We start from the raw sequence: 23,806 nt of genomic DNA, 5'->3' as shown, positions 1-23,806 counted from the left end.
ACCTCTGCCTCCTGGGTTCAAGTGATTCTCCTGCCTCAGCCTCTGGATAGCTGGGATTACAGGCACATGTCATTGTGCCTGGCTAATTTTTATATTTTTAGTAGAGATGGGGTTTCACTATATTGGCCAGGCTGGTCTTAAACTCCTGACCTCAGGTGAGCTGCCCTCCTCAGCCTCCCAAAGTGCTGGGATTACAGGCATGAGCCACCATGCTGGCCCTCAAATTTAAACATAACTAATTAGAATCAGGCGGATGTGGATTGGGGGTGTTTAGAGCTGGTAAAAATTAAAGTAGGTTAATCAGTTTCACAGTCCATGTCAGCCATTTATCAAGGATAACATCTTCACAAATAATGCTACTATCCCATCTGTCTTAGAAAGTTTTCCTCCACCAGGTGCAATGGCTCATGCCTGTAATCCCAGCCTCTTGACTGTTTTTGACAACCTTTTACATCTAGATAGAGGAAGTAGTGTTCTCACAGCTCTTGCATTCCCCATGCCTGTAGACTTAACATCATGTGGATGCCACCAAAATTTGCTATTTGCATCTCTGGAGCTATGGCCTGAGCCCCACCTGGGCCTGCTCAAGCCATAGCTAGCACAACCAAGAAGTGTTGTGCTGGGATGCAGAGAGCAGAGACCTGAGACAGCCCTGGGCAGTGATCCAAGAAGGGTGTCCTGGGTCTGTCCCCTAAAACCATTCTGCCCAAATAGAGCTCAGCCTGTGTTAGAAGGGGAAGCCTTGGAGATCTCTGCAATACCTCTGGGGTGTTTTTCCCATTGTCTTCATGAACAGCACGTGGCTCCCTTGTGTCTGTACTAATCTCTTCAGTAAATGGTTGCTTGGCCACATCCTTGTGTGCTTTATAGTTTTTTACATGGCTAGGCTGAGAATTTTCCAAACTTTTCTGCTCTGCTTTCCTTTGCATTATAAATTCCATCTTTAAATAATTTGTTTTCTCTAGCATCTTACTATAAGCAGTTAAAAGTAGCTGTGCAGCAGCTTGAGCATTTTGCTGCTTAGATATTTCTTCTGCCAGAGAGCCTAAATTGTCACTCTTAAAATCTGCCTTCCATGAAGCCCTCAGGCATGGACACAGTCCAGTCAAGTTTCTTGCTATGTTTTAACAAAGGTGGCCTTTACTGCAATTTCCAATATATTATTTTCCAGTTCCTTCTGAGACCTCATCAGCATTGCCTTTATGGTCGATTTTTCTACTGACAATCCAATTGTGACCACTTAAGCAATCACTTAAGAGTTCCAGATTATCCCTAGTCTTCTCGTCTCAGCTCTCACCAGAACTGCCCTTAACACTGTGTTCACAGAAATACAGGCTTTTTTTCTAGCCTATTTTTCCAAATTCTTTCAGTGGCCACCCATTTCCCAGTTCCAAAGCCACTTCTACATTTTCAGATATTTATTCAAGCAACAACTTTATTTCTTAGGACCAATTTTCTGTCTTTATATTCTGTTGCTATAACAGAATACTTGAGACTGAATAATTTATAAAGAAAAGAAGTTTATTTGGCTTATGGTTCTGGAGGCTGGAAAGTCCAAAAGCATGGCAGCAGCTTCTGGCAAGGGCTTTAGTACCATATCATAACGTGCCAGAAAAGCAAAAGGGCAAGTGAGCCTGTGAGAAAGAGATCACAAGAGTGAGCCAAGCTTGATTTTGTAACAATCTGGTCTCAGTAGAACTAAGTAATTTCTGCATTAACGGCATTAATCCATTCATAAGGGCTCTACCTTCATGACCCAATCAACTCTTAGAGTCCACATCTTAATATTGTTCCATTGACAATTAAGTCTCCAGCCCATGAACTTTTGGAGGATACATTTAAACCATAACATTGCTATACACTGAAGACTGAAAACCAGTGGTCTACACATGCCAAGTAATTTGAAAAATAATGAGCTGAATCAGGAAGTCAGCTGGGCAGGAAGTATCTAGTGTGAAGGGGTGGTTGTCAGGTCCGGCCTGAAAATCAGAGGCTTTGTACACAGAACCTTCCCACAGTCAAAATGTGTGGTCATCACCAAAAGAAGTAGCTATATTGTAGCCCGTAGGACTAGTCCTATTTTGAAGCACTGGGGACTTGAAAATATCTGGTGAAACACTCACATCCTAAACATCAAACTAATCAAAATGTTTCTTCAGTACTAATCCTGAGTTCTGATTCTGATAACTGAGTTTATAGCTATTCCAGACACCCAGAGTAATGAGGGCCCCGGTCTCCACAGGGTTCTTCATTTATTTCCAGTGTATAATGCCCTGCTTCTGAATCCACTTAGCCTTCAGCCCCTGTAACATTGGTGTGTTGCTTTGATTGTACCCACTCTCCATTCACCCTGCAGGGACTGGAGCCTTTCTCTGAACCATACACAGACGTCTTGTTCCTATTCCCTAATGACAGAGTTCCCCAAAGCAAACAAAGTTCTTTGTTTATGAATTGACCAGCTCTTGAATTCTTTACTGCTTGTTAGGTCATCTGATGCCAAATGCTTACCTCGACTCCTGAATGTTGCCTTTTGTCTAATTCTAGTAACTCCTCAGGTGTGGTGGTTCTGAAATCTTAGTGTGCATCAGAGTCCTCCGGAGGGTCTGTTAAAACACAGATTACTGGGCTGCAACCCATGAGTTTCTGATTCTGCGGGCTTGGGGATGGGGCTAGAGAATTTCCATTTCTAATGTGTTCCCAGATGATGCTGGGACCTGCACTTTGAGAACCACTGCAAGCCTGCTAACAGATTGTTAGAATAGATGTTCTTTTTTTTCCACAAGATAATCCTACACTGATCCTCTAGGAAGCAGGACTGATTTATGGTCCTAGGACCTCTGATTTTTCCAAATTAGATTTCAGTTTTTGAGATCATATCTAGCCTGATGAAATTTGCTTAGATATGACCAATCTACCCTCTTTGATATAATGGCTATTTAATTGAATTCATTCATGAATTCCACTTCCAAACTACTTTGTTGATATAGGTGCAGAACTGTATGTTTTTGCAGGATATTTCCTTTTCCAAAGAAGAAACAAGGCTGCTTGAAATACAACATTATGAAGCTAACCATAACTACAGAGTCAGTAACATCATTGCCATTTCCTGAGCCTCTAGTATATAGCCAAGTGTTTCACATATGCATCATTCAGAGTCCTGGTAGGAAGGATATTCCACATTCCCACTGGGTAATTTAAGCAGAATTCAACAAAGAAACTGTTTACAAAGTGTTGGTAGGGTTTAAGGAAACCACAAAGGATGGTGTAGTACCCCAGGGTGAAGAGGAGTGGGACCCTAGTGCTGGCAGCAGCGAGGGGAGCTGTTTAGAGAAAGCTGCCTGTAGGCTTCTGTGTGTGAAGCAGCTGGCTCACTGCCTGTTTCTGCAAATTCTTTCAGTGTCTACCCATTACCCAACACCAAAGCCAATTCCACATTTTCAGATATTTATTCTAGCAACAACTTCACTTATTGGTATCAATTTTCTGGCTTTGTTTTTTGTTGCTATAACAGGATACTTGAGACTGAGTAATCTATAAAGAAAAGACGCTTATTTGGCTCATGGTTCTGGAGACTGGGAAGTCCAAGGGCATGGCAGCAGCTTCTGGCAAGGGCTTTAGTGCTATATCATAACATGCCAGAAAAGCAAAAGGGCAAGTGAGTGTGTGCAAAAGAGATCACAAGAGTGAGTCATGCTTACTTTTGTAATAATCTGGTCTCAGTAGAACTAACTAATTTCTGCATTAATGGCATTAATCCATTCATAAGGGCTCTATCCTCATGACCCAATCAACTCTTAAATTCTCCACATCTTAATATTGTTACATTGACAATTAAGTTTCCAGCACATGAACTTTTGGAGGATACATTTAAACTTTTAGGGGATACATTTAACCTGGCAAGGAGGGAGCGTGGAGTGTAAATTTCTGAGTCTCCCTCTTCTCTCAGCTCTGGTCATTCTCTGGTGCCTCTATGAGCATATCCCACAGAAAGTCAGGTGGCAGTAGAACTTGTTGTCGCCATTCATATAGGTCAACCTCCCAGGGCATAGCACCTATCAGAAAGGATAAAACAACCAGGTGAGGTGGCTCACATCTATAATCTTGGTACTTTGGGAAACCAAAGTGGGAGAATCACTTGAAGCCAGGAGTGTGAGACTAGCCTGAGCAACAGAGTGAGACTTCACCTCTACAAAAAATAATTAAAAAATTAGCTGGGTGTGGTGGTATACATCTGTAGTCTCAGCTACTCGGGAGGCTAAGGCAGGATAATTGCTTGAGCCCAGGAGTTTGAGGCTCAGTGAGCTAGGATAGTGCCATCGCACTTGTTCCAGACTGGAAGACAGAGTGAGACTCTGTTTCTAAAAAAAAAAATGGAGGGGGGTAGGGAGCAGACATGATGGCTCACATCTGTAATCTCAACACTTTGGGAGGCCAAGGTGGGAGGATCACTTGAGCCCAGGCATGAGAGACCAGCTGGGGCAACGTAGTGAAAGCTTGTCTCAATTAAGAAAAAAAAAGAAAGAAAGAAAAAAGGTAAAACATGAACCTGGAGGGACCCAAACAACTTGTTAGTGCTATGCAGACCTTTATATCAGCCAAATCAGAAAAACGCTATTCTCATCTTACAAGCTCCGAGGGGCTAGGCAGCCTACTTTGTTAACATGGCAAATAGTTGTAGAGCTATTCACCAGTCCCCTTCATCTAATCTAGCCCCATTAGAAGAAGGGGACTGAAGAGAAGAGACATCTCCCCAGAACACCAGGAAGCCCCCCAGGTTCTGTGTTTCTGTCATCCTGGTAATCTTCAGCAGTGTAGAGAACTTCGTAGCACATGCTTCTGAGAAACTGGGACAGGGTGGTTGGTTGAGGGGGGGAAAAGTCTGGCTTCTCATGCTCAGCATGTCCTCTAATTGTGGAACAATCACTGCACAGATAGGAAGAAAGGATATATGTATTCTCTGGGGTCTACAAGAAATGGCAAAAAGGCCTGACATGGATTAAGCCTTGCTTCCTTCTTCTGGTACATGGGTACATGTCACTCCTGTCTTTGCTAGTCAGTCACTGACTTTCTGTGAATATCATCAATAGTCAGTTGTTATTATCAAATGCTGTTGTGTACAGGACTCATAGACAGATCTCACTTTTTCATTGTAAATAACAGTACTTGTGAAATCTTTGCTTCAAAGATTTTGATCTTTGCCATCAATTACATTTCAAAATAATTTAGTTGATGTTATTAATTATTTTAACATTCTTGGGTGAAAGGTGTTATACATCTTTTATTTTCCTCTAGTAAGATAGGAACAGAAATGAAGAGATGTAGAGTTGGAGGAGAGAGATTTCACAAGTTGACTTTTTTATTTTTTGCAACACTGAACATTTCACTGCCAAACATGACATGAGCACCTTAAAAAAACCCAAAGTAACTGTTGTAGAAGTTCAAACACAAGTTATTCAGCAAAGTGCCTTCTGTCTGCCTGTGACCTTTGTGCCAAGGTTTAAATTCAGCAAGCAGAGAAAAATGATCTAAGGAAGTTTTCTTTATGGAAGGAAGGGGAAGGATTTAGAACAGGTTCAAATGTCTTCAGAAGCAGGGCAAGGAAAGAACTGTGTGTGAGAGGAGTGGGGTGGCTGGGGAGGAAGACTAAGGACCATAAATTGGAGGAGCCCAGGGCACTGTGAAAACTCTTACCAATCTGTAGGGCAAATTCTCTTGACTGCAGTTAATTCAAGGAGAGTGAAAATAAGATCATGGCAACACATGATGCAGCTGTGTCTGTGTTTCCTCATCAACAACAACCTATCCAGACAGTGAAGAGTGTGGAGCTAAAGGTTATCAGCATAACAACGAATGCAAACCTTAGAGAGAAGGGAGTGAGCAGGTAACAGCAGGTGCAGGGAAATTTAAGACGCGGCAGAGCCCACATTATGAACACATAATGATCATGTAGGCGTCTGCTTTATCTCTGCTGTGGAACACTGTGATAAATTATTAATAAAATGGTTTGTGTACGCAGTGATGAAAAGGAGACCTATTTTTGCCCAACAAACTGAAGCAAATTGGAGGCAAGGGGTTTTTACTTTCGAGTCTGAATTTTGAAAATGCATTAAATACAAATATGTAAATGACACCTGTGCTCTTCATAACTTCATAAATAAAAGGGAATAAAAGAACAAAGCTTGAATCAGAACAAATATCTCAAAGTAAAGTTAGCTAAGGAAGAGTGGTGTTTTTGATATTTAACCATATATTCCAGCAACTCCAAAGATAAGTGCTTTTTGTTTTTTTTTGAGAGTGAGTCTGGCTCTATTGCTCAGGCTGGAGTGCAATGGCATCATCTCAGCTCACTGCAACCTCTGCCTCCTGGGTTCAAGCAGTTCTCCTGTGTCAGCCTCCCAAGTAGCTGGGTTTATAGGCACCCACCATCATGCCCGGCTAATTTTTGTATTTTTAGTAGAGACAGGTTTCACCATGTTGGCCAGGCTGGTCTTGAACTCCTGACCTCAAGTGACCGCCCGCCTCAGCCTCCCAAAGTGCTGGGGTTACAGGCTTAAGCCACCATGCCAGGCTTTTTTTTCTTTTTTTGAGATGGGGGTCTCACTATGTTGCCCAGACTAGCCTTGAACTCCCAGCCTCACTCAGTCCTCCCACTCCAGTTTCTCAAGTGGTCAAACATTAATTTGGAACTATCTTGAGAATGTGACACAAATATGCTGACTTTCTTTAAGATATATGCGAAAATTGCTATGGAGCAAGGCATCCAGGGAAATTCTTTTTTTGGAGAGGGTTGGGGAACGTCTGTGTACACATCTATGGTTCAATATAATCGGGTTGTCTCTTTTTGTCTTTTACTGAGATATTGTTGTGAATGTTGTGATACAGTCGAAGCTGTCAAGATAGGACTCCCTTACCACCAGGCTTTCACGCAGGCTTTGCTAGAAAGGACTGCCTGCGTCCTGCACCACAGAGGAGGGACCCAGAAAAGTGCACATGTGCTCAGCCTATCCCCACCCACTCATTTTCCCTGCAGGGTCTGGTTTGACCTGATGTCACCACTGTGTGGTTCTGAGTCATAATGGATGAAATTCCTTTACTGGGACTTTGCAGAGACTAATTGGATACAGGCTGTTGTTCTGACGTAGAAAACACATTGTTCATAATTCTGTTATTTATTACCAAAGGACTGCCAGGAAGAGTTTGTGAATCAGTTCATACAACACTGAGGACTCATACATATGACTCTGTGTATTTACGAGTCCCTGGTATGGAGTTCTGAAACCAAGCAAGCACTTAGAGGTCTTGACATCCTGGTTGCCACTGCATGCAAGAAATTTCTTACTGTGGACTCATGAGTCCATAAACCTTTATTGGCTCCATTGCTGCTTTGCTGAGACATCTCCCACCTCTGTTACATCATAGAACTTGTTGTTCATCTTATTTCTAGTTCAGTTTACTAATCCGTAGCTAATGGATGCTAACATTTACTTACTCCTGAGTGGTATTGTGAAATTTCATACACGTAAAATGATACATTTGAAAAGCATCCAGAAAATATTGTTGTGTAGACCAGTGTGGAAGAGGTGGGAGCAGTTTGGACAAACAGCACCGATTCCACGCACCTGTTACTTAAATTAGTCACTCAGTTAAAAGAGACTTGTTTTTAAAGGTTGGAGACCAAGAAAAAATTGTCTCGATGTTTTTTGTTTGTTTGTTTCTTTCTTTTTTGAGACAGAGTTTTGCTCTGTTGCCCAGGCTGGAGTGTAGTGGCGCGATCTTGGCTCACTGCAACCTCAGCCTCCTGGGTTCAAGCAATTCTCCTGAGGCCTCAGCCTCCCAAGTGGCTGTGACTACAGGCACCCATCCCCATGCCCAGCTAATTTTTGTATTTTTAGTAGATACAGGGTTTCACCATATCATTCAGGCTGGTCTCGAACTATTGACCTCAGGTGATCTGCCTGCATCAGCATCCCAAAGTGCTAGGATTACAGGCATGAGCCACCGTGCCCAGCCGATTGTTTCAATGTTAATTGATCCATAGAGGCATACTGAGAAGTGGATGAGTGCCCTGACTTTGGACGTGGACAGGCCTGCTGCTTGTCAACTGTGTGTCCATGGTAAAATCAGATAACCCTCTGAGCTCCAATTTCCTCATCTGAAAATTAGAATACCAGCTTTAGGCAGGGTGCCTGTAATCCCAGCACTTTGGGAGGCTAAGGTGGGTGGATCACTTGAAGTCAGGAGTTTGAGAACAGCGTAGACAACATGGTGAAACCCTGTCTCTACCAAAAATACAAAAATTAGCCAGATGTGGTGGTACACACCTGTAATCCCAGCTACTCGGGAGGCTGAGGCAGGAGGTTTGCTTGACCCAGGAGTCGGAGGCTGTAGTGAGCCAAGATTGTGCCACTATACTTCAGCTGGGGTGACAAAGCGAGACCCTGTCTCAAAAAAAAAAAAAAAAAAAAAAGAATACCAACTTTAGAGGGTTGTAAAGACTAAATAATATGTATAAAGGGCTTAGCAGAATGCCTGGCACGCAGGCTCAATCAATACATGTTGCATGGACAGCTCTCAGGATGAATAACTGTACCATGCTGATTTCACAATTTGAGGAGGGAAGATGGAAAGGAATCTAATATAACACAGGTTTGAGGGCAAGGTTTCTGGTTAACCCACTGATCTCATCAGAATAAGACAATGTTGCTTTTTTTTTCTCTCAATCCTTCAGAAATTATGGTTTCTGGGTTTTTTTTTTCTGATTTTGGAGACAGGGTCTCTCTCTGTCACCCAGGCTGGAGTGTAGTGGTGTGATCACAGCTCACTGCAACATTGACCTCCCAGGCTCAAGCCATCTTGCCACCTCAGCCTCCTAAGTAGCTGGGATCACAGGCTTGTGCCACCATATCCAGGTAATTAAAAAATTTCTTTGTAGAGATGAGATCACATTATGTCGCCTAGGCTGGTCTTTAATTCCTGGGCTCAAGTGATTCTCCTGCCTCAGCTTCCCAAAGTGCTGGGATTACAGGCATGAGCCCCTGCATCTGGCCTGTTTTTTAACTAAAATCTAGAGATTTGTGACTGCATACACTGCTGGAGAACCTCAGTTTAAGAATGAGCTGTTTTCCAAAAGTTTGGTTGCCTGTAGGCTGTTTGGAAATAACCATACATGTATTTCAAATAGAAACAATGTTAAAACTGGCAAGGATATACCTAGGCAAGCTAGGCCATAGCATTATATAAACATAATACATATATACGTGTGTGTGTGTGTGTGTGTGTGTGTGTGTGTGTATATATATGTATTATGTATACACATACATAACATTATATCTTTGAGATATAACAAAGCTGAATTGATGTAGCTCTAGTGAGTTGTTCCTCTCCCAGCCTCCTGTGGACAGGACTCAGAAGTACATCCTCTTTCTCTTCTCTCTCCTTCCTTCCTTCCTTCCTTCCTTCCCGCCTTCCTTCCTTTCCTCCCTTCCTCCCTCCCTCCCTCCTTCCCTCCCTCCTTTCCTCCTTCCCTCCCTCCCTCCTTCCTTCCCTCCTTCCCTCCTTCCCTCCTTCCTTCCCTCCTTCCTTCCTTCCCTCCTTCCTTCCTTCCTTCCCTCCTTCCTTCCTTCAGACGCCTCAGTCTTTGCACAGCACATTCTTGCTTCCTGGAAAGCTTTCTCTGCCTCCTGTTTTCCCTTTTCCCATAATTCACCTGGAAAAACTTCAACTCATCCTTTTAACATAAGGAACTGCCCCTCTTCTGTGCTTCTGTGACTTTACATACCTTCACCATTGCATGTGTTGCACTGATCAGGAACAATTGGGGTGAACCCCCACCCCGCCCTGCCAATCTGGAGACTTTAGCTAGAAACTGTTTGATTTGTCTTCATATAGCCTCTGCCTAGCTAGGTCACTGGCCATAGAATAATAATAACGACAGCAAAAGGTAACAATTACAAACATTTTTAAGTTGCCAGGCACAGTTCTTTAAATGTCTTCTAGAGATTTACACATCTGATTTCTTCAGAAAACCTAAAGCATGGAAACTCATTTTACAAATGATTAAGCTGAAGCATAGTGCAATTAAGCAGCTTGCCCAAGGTCGCAGAACCAGTAAGCAGACTGAGCCGTAGTGGTAAATCTCTGACATGTAAATCCAAGCATTGTGGTTCCAAGCTCAAAGTCTTGTCTATGAATGACAGAATGCGTGCATATTCGATGTTGGTTGAGCTCTTACATGACAAAAGGAAAGGGACCAGGCGCCATGACTCACGCCTGTATTCCCAGCACTTTGGGAGGCCAAGGTGGGCAGATCACTTGAGGTCAGGAGTTCGAGACCAGTCAACATGGCGAACTCCATCTCTACTAAAAATACAAAAATTAGCCAGACATGGTGGCGCACACCTGTAATTCCAGCTACTTGAAAGCCTGAGGCACAAGATTGCTTGAACCTGGGAGGCAGAGGCTGCAGTGAGCCAAGATCATGCCACTCCACTCCAGCCTGCTGGGGACTAGGTGACAGAGTGAGAGACTGCCTCAAAAAAAAAAAAAAAAAAAAAAAAAAGAATGGTATTCTGTACCCTTTTTTTAATGGGGTGGAGAAAAAGGAAGAAGGTGATTTGGAGAGACAATTATCTCCTGATAGAGGGACACAGCCCTGAGAATTGACACTAGGACCTTCATCCCAGGAAGACAGCAATGGTGCCATGGACTTCCACCCCAGGGCTACAATGGGGCCCTTAGAAGCTCCAAAGGTCTGTGCCAGATCTCAGCTGAGGACCATCCCTTAGGGAAGGAGAAGGTCCAGGATGCCCGCTGAAGGCTTCTGAGCAGTTGGTGATGTTGAGAAAGCTGGGCTTCCTTCAGCACTTACCATCAGGCTCTCTGATTAGTCTCCTCCATCAGTTTGCTCTTCCCTCTGCTCTGCATATAATCTGCTCCTCTTCATCTTTCAGGTTTGGCTTATATGTCGCTTCCTTAGAGAGAGCTGCAAAGTAAACAGCAACAATGGTGTTCAAAGTGGGCTGCCACCACCTCCCTTGGTTCCCTCTCTGAGTGCCCTGTTGGTTTCCTTATTTGACGTGCTTGTCTTCTTGGTCTGTCTTCCCCATGAGACTGTAAGCTCCCTGAGTGGCGTGAGGCATCTCTATTTTACAGTCAGGCCTCCTGTATCCACCACCTATTTGGCCTTCAGTATGAACTTCTGCTTGATTAAATAAATGGGTAAGTGATTCAGCCTTGGGAAATCATTCCTAATATTCACTGACTTTTCCCACCTTATCCTTTCCTCCTCCACCCTCCTCCTCTCTATAGATCAGCATTGAAAGAATGTTGGTATTTCCTCTGTAGAGGAATTACCCATTGCAGGGAAATGGAATAACCAATTCTCTTCTGAGGTAATGAAATGCAATGGGTTTTTAGACGGATGGGACTGGGTGCAAATCCTGCCCAGCCATGGTTTATGCCTAATATGTGGTCATTTTGCTTAATCCTTCTCATCTTTGGTTTTACTCAAAGGGCATCATAATACATGTCTTCCAGGATTGTTATGATGTTTGAATGAGATAATATATGCAACTGAATTGGGCTTCAGGCCCCTTGTTTTGGGTGTTATATTTAGCAGGAAAAATTCACAGAAGTGTTAAGAGGGAAGAATAATTCAGTCCTCAAGAAGAGAAAGCTGTTTTTTTTCCTTCTCCTTGAATCAGAAAAACCTGCTCTTTGTGGTGATAGTTGTGCAGATATCACAATAATATCTGAGTTTATCTTTCCTAGAGTCGGCAAATAAATTGGACCCAAGAATGATGCGTGGAATTCAGCCTTCCCATTCCTACGCCATTTCGCATTTGAATCTCATGACAGATGTGTCATGGGGATTCATAGCATCTGTTGTTTCTTCTAATCTATTTTCCCATACATCTCTTCTGTCTCTGACACTAAAATGTAAAGTCCCAGAAGGCAGGGATCTTTATATCTTCAGTGTACCTAATATGACACTTGGCTAATGGGGGTACGGGGTATGTTTTTTTGATGATGATACTTCAGATTCTTTACTTGTTTTCAAGTTATCTTCTCTGGCCCCCCAGAAGGGCCCAGGAGAAAAGAATATGATAGTATAATGCAGTCATATATTTGTTCTATCTAATAACAGTCTAACAGAGATCCAATAACTGAATCTAGAAAAAAATCAAAGCAGATTTGCTAGACTTGTGTAATAATGTGGTTTTGTTCTTCATTAAAAAAATAAATTCTTACAATAACATTTGTCCAATATCGCAGTGATTTTATTTTATCTTTTGTTGGAGACAGAGTCTTGCTCTATCCCCCAGGCTGGAGTACAGTGGCATAATCTCAGCTCACTGCAACCTCTGCCTCCTGGGTTCAAGCTATTCTCCTGCCTCAGCCTCCTGAGTAGCTGGATTACAGGTGCCTGCCACCACACCTGGCTAACTTTTGCATCTTTAGCAGAGATGGGTTTCCCATGTTGGCCAGGCTGGTCTCAAACTCCTGATTTCAGGTGATCTGGCTGCCTCAGCCTCCCAAAGTGCTGGGATTACAGGCGTGAACCACTGCGCCCAGCCTCAATATGATAGTGATTTAAAAAATTTAAGGCTACTTTTAACGTAGAATAGCTAGTAATTTGTTTTGTTAGCTTTAACAGAACCAGAAGGTTACTCCGCACCAGGGAAAATGTATTTCCTCTCTCTCCTTCTACCTGTACCTCCCATTTCCTCATTCCATTGCGTTATTGGTCAAAGAAAAGCCAAATCTTTACATGGAATTTTTAACTCATTTCCCAATTATGCACAGAATTCAAGATAGATAAACCCGGATGCAATACAATTTCCAAGTACAGTAAAAACAAAACAGAAGTACAAACAGCTATTGCTAAATACGTCTTCATCCTGCCCGCAATTTCTTACCAGCTGAAAACTCCCTCAATCACAGTGGTGAAAGTTCTTAGCCGCAGAGGCCTCACATTCCACACCAAAATGAGAGAGATGAATGTTTGTTTATGTGGGGAAAAAAATCCCAGCAATATTAGTCACCTTTCTAACTGGACAGATAGAATGTTCCACGATCTGTAAATTAGATAATGATGATGACCATGAGTTGGTGAGTGACCAGTGAGGTGAGTCAGCTAGCGAGGCGGTTGTTTAACCGACTGTGGCAAACCTAGGGAACTCAGATGGAAATGGAGTTGCCATTTTTCTGTCCAAGCTGCCACTTTTGGTGTTGGGAGGGGCCAGGAAAAGGGAACTGAGAATAAATGGTGAGATAAATTTATAGCTATGTCTGGGGAAGACAGGGTAAAACTGATGCTGGCAGGACTGGGGTTGGCTTGCATACTCTTGTTCCTGTGTTCACCCTTCCTCTTCTCTTCTGACTATAAAACATAAGTGAAAGTGTAGGCAAAATGCGTAAATAAAAGCTACGAAGGATGGCTATTTAAGGTTTACAATGCCCAAAAGGAAAGGGAGAGGAGATACAGGACAATCTTTGCAGGAGAGAATATGAGTGTTCTTATCAAACTGCAAAGCAGAATTTAGAAGCAAGAATTTGGCAATTGTTGTAGGTGCCAGGTATTATTTGTTTAAAGACTTGCCAAATGAAAGTTTGAGAAGACATAGTTTCATACAAGAAGAAATGCCTAAGAAGCAGAAGTTTTAAAAACTGATGAGTTTAAGGAAAGTTGGTCTGTGATGAACGATCTTTAAGATATTGTTTACTAAATATAAATACTGGCTGGGTGCGGTGACTCATGCCTGTAATCCCAGCATTTTGGGAAGCTGAGGCAGGTGGATCACTTGGGGTTTGGAGTTCAAGACCAGTTTGGCCAATGTGGTAAAACCCCATCTCTACTAAAAATACAAAAATTAGCCAGGTGTGGTGGTACATACCTGTAATCCCAGCTACTCAGGAGGCTGACGGAGGGGAATCACTTGAACCCGGGAGGTGAATGTTGCAGTGAGTCAAGATCACTCCATTGCACTCTAGCCTGGATGACAGAGCAAGACTCTGCCAAAAAAAAAAAAAAAAAAAAAGTACAGACAGTTCCTAACTTACAAAATGGTGATGCTTTAAAACATTCTTTGTAAACAGACTGTTTAGAACTTGGAGTCTACTTCTTTATTCACTCACATTCATCTTTTCATTCAAAATGGTTATATAAGAAAGGAATAATTCGAGCTTTTCCGTTTCCAATGCATAAAAATAATTCTAAAATTTGGTAAAAACTACATAGTATATATATATATATGTAAACTAACATGAGATTAAAGACTGAGGGCTCATTTTCCATTAAAATAAATGGTCTTATTTCCAGTTTGACTGCCTGGCTCCTGAATTTTGGGCCAAAGCATAAAGTGTTAATAGTTAGGATTTCCTTTACTAATAGGAAAGTTCTTACACAACTTGAGAATTCTCTGAGTAATTTATTTAACACTGCCCTCACGGGAAAATATGGGGTGGCTTTTTTAAGGTTCCTTTTCAGTGCCTTATAGTGCAGTACTCTTTGTAACTTTTCCCCCCTGGAGATTACTTGCATATCTTTCAAGGCTTTTTGAGACTGTCTTTTATATTTTTAGGATCGCTGGCATCAGTTGCAGGAAAAGAAATGGCAAAATTACCCTTTAAGGATTGGTTATATAGAATCTTTCATAACCAGTGTTGATAAGTAACACAAGTTCAGCTAGTTTTTTATTTGTATTGTGTTGCTTAAAAGTCATTTTCCTCTATCTGCTTTTTGATGACATCCATTCATTCGATAAATATTTATTGAGTGATTACTACGCACCAATGTTTTTCTAGGCTCTGGGGATGCAGCATTGAACAAAATACCATGATCCTTGCCCAAAGGAATTGAAAAATCTAATGCAGGAGCTAAATAATTATTGGTAAATATTAATAAACTCGGGATAATTAGGATAATCTCAGAGGATGCTATAAAATGGCATAAATGCTATGAAGAAATGAGAATGGGGGAGGTGATATGACAAGAGAGGTCAAGTGGCACACTCGCCTTAGTGTTGTATAACCGCGATTCTCCACGACGTTTTCGTGACCATGTTAATGTCATCCCATGCAGGTTTTCCCTGCCTCTGTAGTCATTTAATGAATACTATAACTCTTCTACTCTTGCGATTCTCTCCCCTCATACTCATATTATTTACAGCATATCTTCTTTTTCAGCCATCTCCAAGACCATCAAAATGATGGGTAAAGGAAGAAAGCTTAGGAATATTGAGGTGAAGATAAACTGTATGTGCAATTTTTCTTTATTTCCTTGAGGCAAGTGTCATTTGATGGAAAGAGTGAGAACATGACAGCAGAAAAAAGGACTTTGAATCTCTTCTTTTCTACTTCTTATCTCTTTTTATTCTTTCTTTTTTTAGAGACAAGGTCTCACTCTACCACCTAGGCTGGAGTGCAGTGGAGCGAGCATAGCTCACTGTAGGCTAAATTCCTAAACTCAAGTGATCCTCTTGCCTCAGCCTCCTGAGCAGCTCGGTCTACAGGCATGTAACACCACACCTGGCTATTTTTTTATTTTTTCTTATAAAGATGGGAGTTCCCTATGCTGCCCAGGCTAGACTCAAACTCTTAGCCTCAAATGGTCATCCTGCCTTGGTGTCCCAAAGTGCTCCGATCACAGGCATGAGCCACCGCACCCTGCTATTAGCTCTTACTTAACCTGAGTCACTGTTTTCTTGTCTCCAAATATGGAAAAAACAATCTCGGTGACAGGATGTTGTTGTGAGAAGTTAACTGAGAAGCAGAGGGCACCCACTGGGCATTCACCTTACGTCAGGAGGATGAGGGCTGCTGTTGCCATTCCAATAACTGCCAAAAAAGCAAGAACCAGCCTGTTCTCTAAAAGACCATGGCAAAATTCCATTAATAGAAACACTCAAGTTCTAGAGACAACACAAAGATCATATTTGGATGACATAATGGCTCAGAAATAAAAAGTAATCAGGTAGATGTGTAGAGTTTGTTCATGCTTCATTGGCAAGAAAGCACACAAATAAAAAAATCTATACATATAAAAGAAACAAAACATTGACACATTGGAATCTGGGAGCCATTCTTGACCTCTCTTCCTACTTTAGCTCCCATATTCTATGAACTGTCAAATTCCATTGGTTCTGTTTCCTTTCAGGACCCTTTTCCTTCCTTCCTTCCTTCCTTCCTTCCTTCCTTCCTTCCTTCCTTCCTTCCTTCCTTCCTTCCTTCCTTCCTTCCTTCCTTTCTTCTTTCCCTCCTTCCTTCCTTCCCTCCTTCCTTCCTTTCCTCCCTCCCTTCTCTCTCTCTATCTCTCTGTCTCTCTCTCTCTCTCACTCTCTTTCTCTTTCATTCTTTTTGAAGTTCTTACTCTGTCCCTCAAGCTCTGGAGTGCGGTGGTGCAATCAGAGCTCACTGCTGGCTCAACCTCCTGGGCTCAGCAGATCCTCCCACCTCAGCTTTCTAAGTAGATGAGATTACAGGTGTGTGCCACTGCACCCAGCCAAATTTTTTTTTTTTTTTTCTTGAGACAGGGTCTTACCATGTTGCCCAAGCTGGTCTCAAACTCCTGAGCTCAAGCAATATGCCCACCTCAAAATATGCCCAGCCTCCCAAAATATTAGGATGACAGGCGTGAGCCAGTGCATCTTCTATCCCACAACACATTTTAGCTCATGCTGGCTTCACCTCACCTAGTCTACTAAGTAGCCTCTTCCCTGGTAACCCTGCTTCAATTCTTCAATCTCTACACCTCTTTTCCCTTATCAACACCACCAAAATATTCAAACACTGTCCCAGGAGTAATTTTTCTAAAATGCAAATCTAACATGCAACTCGTCACCTGAAAGCTCCTTCCTTGTCCTTAGTGTAAAGTCAGCTCTGGAGCAGGGCTTCAGACTGTTCCTTCCCGTCTGCTGTGCTACAGCCTGGGTGTGCTGCCAGCCATGTGCTCTTGCACTTCTGAGCCTTTGTGCAGTGCATACAGTTCCTTTCGCTTTGATGAGTTTCCCCATCCCTTTTCCCAGCCCTGCTTCATTTAGATCTTTCAGACACTCTTCCTCAACTTTCCAACCCCATCCTAGCCCCACACAGGTTAGTGCAGGGTCGGCTACAGAATTTGAAAGGCCCAGAGCAAAATGATAATGTACAACTGTGTATTGAAAAATTATGCAGAATTTCAAGCTAGTGACCACAGAGTATTAAACTAAGCACTAGGTCTTTAAGTTCAGCATCTGTGCCAGCATAGGTCGTATACCCACAGAGCCAGCCCTGTTAGATTCTCTGCTCAGAGTGTTTGTACAACTCAAAATAACACTATTTATTTATTTTTTTTTTTTGAGATGGAGTTTCCCTCTTGTTACCCAGGCTGGAGTGCAATGGCGTGATCTCGGCTCACCGCAACCTCCACCTCTTGGGTTCAGGCAATTCTCCTGCCTCAGCCTCCTGAGTAGCTGGGATTACATGCCCAGCTGATTTTTTGTATTTTTAATAGAGACGGGGTTTTACCATGTTGACCAGGATGGTCTCGATCCCTTGACCTTGTGATCCACCCGCCTCGGCCTCCCAAAGTGCTGGGATTACAGGCGTGAGCCACCGCGTCCGGCTAAAATAACACTATTTTTTTAACACTATTTAAAGCAACACATTTTAACTGTCTATTTACATATCTTCCTCCTCTTCTAGCTTTGCTCTTTTAAGGCAGAAACCCTGTCTACTTTGTCCTTAAATCATTTACTCATTTACTAAATGTTTATTGAGGGCCTAATATACCAGACACTGATTACTGCCAGAAACATAAAAATAAATAAGACCTGTGGGGGCAGTGGCTTACACCTGTAATCCCCACACTTTGGGAGGCCAAGGCAAGTGGATCACTTGAAGCCAGGAGTTCCAGACCAGCCTGGTCAACATGGCAAATCCCCATCTCTACTGAAAATACAAAAATTAGCCAGGCGTGGTGGTGCAGACTTGTAATCCCAGCTACTTGGGAGACTGAGGCCAAAGAATTACTTGAACCCAGGAGGTGGAGGTTGCAGTGAGCCGGGACTGTGCCACTGCACTCCAACCTGGGTGACAGAGCAAGAATCTGCTCAAGAAAAAAAATAGATAAATAAAAGAAAGACCTATCTCTGCCCTCAAGGTGCTCACAATGTATTAGAAGAGAGACACATAAGCAGATGCTTATGAAGCCATGTAGCGAGCTTAGGATAGAAGTGTACACAGGAAATGACATGTGCATGGAGAAAGGCCACCTAATCAGGCCAGGGGATAGGTGTGTCTGGATTTCCAGATGGGCTCCCTATGTGGGTGATTAATGCTTAATATGTGAAGGCTGAATAGGTTGGCCAGATGTCATCCCAGAAGTTGGACAGACCAGAGGATACAGATGTCAGGTGTCTGCAGGTCGTTGTTGGCAGGGACAGGGAGGGGTTTCTTTAAGTGATCCAGAGAGATGGGAACCCAAAGCAAGAAAGCACAGCGAGAGAGAGCTGGAGAGATGGGTAGACTCCAAATTCTGAAGGTCTTATGTACATGCTGTCCTCTAGCTCATTGTCGTCCTAGAAAAACTGTGCGAACCACAGGTAGAATTTTAAATTATCTAGTAACCTCATTGCCAAAGTAAAACAAGTAAAATTCACTTTAGCGCTACATTCTATTTTACTCAATATACCAAAAATAACATCATTTCAACACGTATTCGATAAAAAAATTATTATTAAGACAGCTGACACTTTGGTACTGCCTTTGAAATACAGTGTGCTCTATCCTTAGAATGTGTCTTAATTCAGACTGGTCACATTGCAGGTGCTCGATTGCCACTCAGGGCTACGAGCTACCACATTGAGGAGTAAGTGGTTAGCTGAAATTTTTCAAGGATACCAATTCTAAGAACTGTTCAGTGAAAATGGCTGGGAGATCTGCCTATTACATAATCTTCCCGGAGATTCATATGAGGAATTAATACATTAAAGTCTTCGAAAAGTCTGGTAGAAATACAATGGCTGTACCTGCCATTTTTCAGACTTGTGTAGACACAGGACCTTTTGTTCTTCAGTGTAATCAATCCCACGTGGTAAGTGCTCCTTTGGACCTGCCTTGAGCCTCGCTGCTCCTCGTGCGGGCAAGCTGCTGAACGGTCCTTCCCTAGACGGGGGTCAGTTAGCCCACTTGCATTGCGAATGCCAGGTTGTGGAGAAGGAGACTGGAGACAGAGGTCTGGGAGGGTGCACGTGTCAGGAAGAACTACAGAGGCTCTCATTGTTCCCACAGGTAATTAACTCTTCATTTGGGACAGTGCGGGTGGGGTGTTGGGTAGGGATAACATGGGGTGAAATGCCAGATATAGGTGATGGGGAGGAAAGCAGCAAACCACATTGCCATGTATGTACCTATGCAGCAATCTTGCACGCTCTTCACATGTACCCCAAAACCTAAAATGCAATAAAACATATATTTAAAAAATAATAATAAAAAAATGTGAGCTTCCAGGGATTTATCAGACCTCCTCTTAAATTGTAAATTTGATGAGAATATGACTTTCTCATTCATTTTCATTGCTTTGATCAATAATAAAAACTCATTAAATAAAGCATTTGTAAGGCCTTATTCAAACATTTTACTGACATGCTCAGTATAAACCTGTTCACTTTTACTGTTTCCAATTCTTAAAGATTTAAGCAAGTTGACTCTTTGAAGATTGTCTATTTTTTCCTTTTTTTGTATTTTCTGATTTTTTTCTTTTTCTTTAGGAATAAAACAGAAAATGTAATTATAATCAGTGTGTACAAAATTTAATGTATTTTTGTAGAAAAATACAAATCACAGTAAAGAAATAAAATTCTATGTGCTTCTAAAATATATTTTTCATCTGAAATATTTAAAATATTTGAAATTAAAAGTAAAATACAAATTACAATAAATATCAATAAGAATTTAAATCAAAATTATTTCAACTGGCTAAAATTTTTGTTGAATTTTTAAAAATCTTTTATGATATTTACAAAACACAACTATTTGCAATTTTAATTTTAACATCCACCTTATTGCTGATACTAAAATTGATATCATACTTCACATATGTTATGTCTAGACCTATGTCGATACAAACTTAAGAGTACTATGAGTTGTTTAGTATTGCAAAATGTTCCCCATTCTCCATGTGCGACTGTAGAAAATACTGCTCTAATTCAAGAGTTCCTCTAGAATCACCAAGCCTGCTCTTGATATTTGTGGGCCTGAAGCAATATATGAAGACCCACACAACATGTGTCCCCAGTCTGCATGTCCAAGCTCTGACCATATCACACACAAACAACTGCTCTGAGCCATCTCTCAGGCTTAGGGGTGTGCAGAGTGGTGACATCATCATTAGGATAAAGGATTCAGGGGCGAGGCCCACACAGTTCCTGGAAATGGGCCCAGGGCTACTTGTACAGGGAAATCTAGAGTGGGAAGAGAGATGGGTTTCAGGTAGGCATAGCTTGGCCCTTTGTATTACTAGGCCTGTGAGGAGGGGCACAGCCAGAGGAGGGCCACGGTGGAGCTTTTTCAGGTAAAGACCCAGGGCCAGAATGTGGAGGTGATGTTGGGAACTATAAATTAGAATACAAAGGGAAATAGGAAGCTGGCACAACTGGGGACTGATGTTTTGTTACGCTCTCTGAGAGGAAGAGTTTGGCAAGTGTATTAGTTTCCTAAGCCTACTGTAACAAAATGCCATAGACTGGGTGGCAAGATCAAGGTGTTCTCAGAGTTGGTTTCTTTGGAAGCCTCTCTTTTTGGCTTGTAGGTGTCTGTCATCTCCTCGTGTCTTCACACGGTCTTTCCTCTATGTGTGTCTGTGTCCAAACGTCTTATTAAAACATCAGTCTGGCCGGGCGCGGCGGCTCACGCCTGTAATCCCAGCACTTTGGGAGGCCAAGGTGGGCAGATTGCCTGAGGTTAGGAGTTCAAGACCAGCCTGGCCAACATGTTGAAACCCCGTCCTTACTAAAAATACAAAAATTAGCCAGGCATGGTGGCAGGTGCCTGTAATCCAGTTACTTGAGAGGCTGAGGCAGGAGAATGGCTCGAGCCCAGGAGACAGAGTTTGCAGTGAGCTGAGATCGCACCACTGCACTCCAGCCTGGGTGACTAAGTGAGACTCTGTCTCAAAAAAAAAAAAAAAAAAAATCAGTCTTATTGGACTAGGGCCTTTTAAAGAGTCTTTCTCCAAATTTGGTCGCACTCTGAGGTACTGAGGGTTAGGGCTTCAACATATATATTTGGGAAGAACACTATTTAACCCATAACAGCAAGCTTATTAATTTGTCTTTCCAGTTCCTGAAACACCTGCCTGCTGAAATTCCTATGCAATGTGAAGGAAGCAGTGTTATTCTCTTATGTAGGTGATGACACAACCTACAACTTTAATAGCAGTCAGAGAGCTGCCTTTTGTTTGGAGAATCCTTAAGGGAAGAGATGTGGAGAAGAGAAATGGAGGTGTGTTTCCCTGGGGATTGAACACTGTTAGTCATGAGTGTGGATGTTTGGGATTGAGTTGAGTCTTCCAGTGCTGAGCTTCAGGTCCTGAATGATGGAGAAACCATGTATTCTTCAATAATTTGTGTGTGTGTGTTCAAGAGTTTGTGAAATGTCGTTCCCTCTATAGCACCGCACCCAGGGGCAGGGTCCCTCTTGTCTAAATCTACAGGAAGTATTGCAAAGAATGTTGAGAGATTCCATCACAACTGTGCAGGCAAGAAAAGGAATGGGGGAATGGGTAATTTGTAAAACATTTACACAAGGCAGAATATGTGGGATTTATAATAGGGCGTAAGAAGGAGGAAGGAGTCAAGAGTAATTCTCTGGGGTCTTTCTTGGATGATTAGGTAAACAGTAATAGCTTCAACCAAAGGAGAGAATCTTGAGAAGCTAGGTTAAAAAGAGAAGCTTCATTGGGGCAGGCAAATTTCCCAAGCAAATTCCACCAATTGCAACCCCTCAAGCTCATGTTCCTATCATCTATAGAACCTGTTAATTGTGCCAATAGCAGAACCCGATTTTTATAAACAATGATAGCAGTTGGTATACTAGTTAATAGCCAACATAAATCACTTGAATTACCAGGGCTTATTAACAATAGTAGTTTCACTACAACACGGAGAAAGAAAAGAGAATATGAGGGGATAACATTTAAAGGAGCTGTGCAAAAACAAAACCAAGCATAAATAAACAACAGAAGCAAGACTCTGAAAGATTTGCTATCTGTTCAGCTGTGACTTTGGTCTGAGGCCTCTAGAGCCACAAAATGTATGGATTCCTTTCCAGCATATTTACTTACCATTGGACATCAAATGACAGGCGCTGAAGCCAGCAACAATTAAGCCATTGCCTTCCAGGGAAGTACAACATTTTCACTCTATTGCCCAGGCTGGAGTATAGCGGTGCAATTTTGGCTCACTGCAATTTCTGCCTCCTGGGCTCGAGTGATCTTCCCACCTCAGTTTCCTGAGCACCTGGAATTACAGGCACGTACCACTCCACACTTGATTAATTAAAAAACATTTTTTTTTTTTTTTTTAGAGACAAGAGTCTCACTGTGCTGCCCAGGCTGGTCTCGAACTACTGGGCTCAAGAGATGTGCCTGCCTCGGCCTCCCAAAGTGCAGGGATCATAGGCGTGAGGCACCGCCCTCAGCCTTTTTTTTTTTTACTTTTTAAGAAAACACGCTTAGAAAATCTATTGTGCAGCATAGTCAAAGGTGTGAACAACTTCAGCATCCACCACTGGTTATACAAAATGTGAATATCCTGGATGGAATTTCTATTCTGATAGAAAAGTTTAGAAAATAGTGATGATGTTTATACAACTTTGCAAATGTGCTTAATGCCACGGAATCGTGCACTCAAAAATGGTTAAAATAGCAGATTTTATGTTATACATTCTTTAGCACAATAAAGAAAAAACCCTTCTGTGCAGGTTTTGACCACACGATTGGGCTGAGTAATCCGCAGTTCTTCTCTTCCAATTACATAGTCTGATGTGTTTTAAAAGAATAATACCAAAGAAAAATAGATATGAACTTATATCCCAATTACTCAGTTTGAGACCCAGACAGTATTTCAGAATATAGCAATTTTCAGTTAAATAGATGCTCGTTCACATTTAAAATAAGGTTTTTGGGTTATCAGCTCATTCTTGATGCAAGAAAAATCTAAATGAATCTTTAGAGATGAGCTCCTCTGGGTCATTTTCACTTGCTAGATTCATAGGCAGTGTCCCAGTTTTAAATTAAAAACAACAAAAAAAGTCGAAAACTCTAGATTTCTTAGTAGGAAAAATATGTTTTATAACTCAAATGAAGCAAAATCCCTAAGTCTCTTTTTCCTCAGATTTGGAAATGCCGTTCTCCTTAAGGCATCAGCTCTAATTTTTTCTGCTTTATTTTTTAAAAATGAACTTTTAACTTTATAATACTTTTAGGTTTACAGCAAAGTAAGATAAGTATCATGCACCCCACACCCAGTTTCTCCTATTGTCAACATTAGTATGGTACATTTGTCAAAACTAATGAGCCAATATTAATACATTACTATTAATTAAAGTCCATACTGTATTCAGATGCCTGTAGTTTTTCTCTTTCTTTTTTTCTTCCTTCCTTCTTTCTTTCTCTCTTTCTCTCTCTTTCTTTCTTTTCTTTTCTTTCTCTTTTTTTTCTTTCTCTTTCTCTCTCTTTCTTTCTTTCTTTCTTTCTTTCTTTCTTTCTTTCTTTCTTTCTTTCTTTCTTTCTTCTTTCTCTCTCTCTCCTTCTTTCTTTCTCTCTCTT

This window comes from Sapajus apella, unplaced genomic scaffold (assembly GCF_009761245.1).
Source record: "Sapajus apella isolate SASKATOON/1434 unplaced genomic scaffold, GSC_monkey_1.0 scaffold6, whole genome shotgun sequence".
Taxonomy (NCBI): domain Eukaryota; kingdom Metazoa; phylum Chordata; class Mammalia; order Primates; family Cebidae; genus Sapajus; species Sapajus apella.
The sequence above is the reverse complement of the archived record's forward strand: the minus strand, read 5'-3'. Positions refer to the sequence as shown.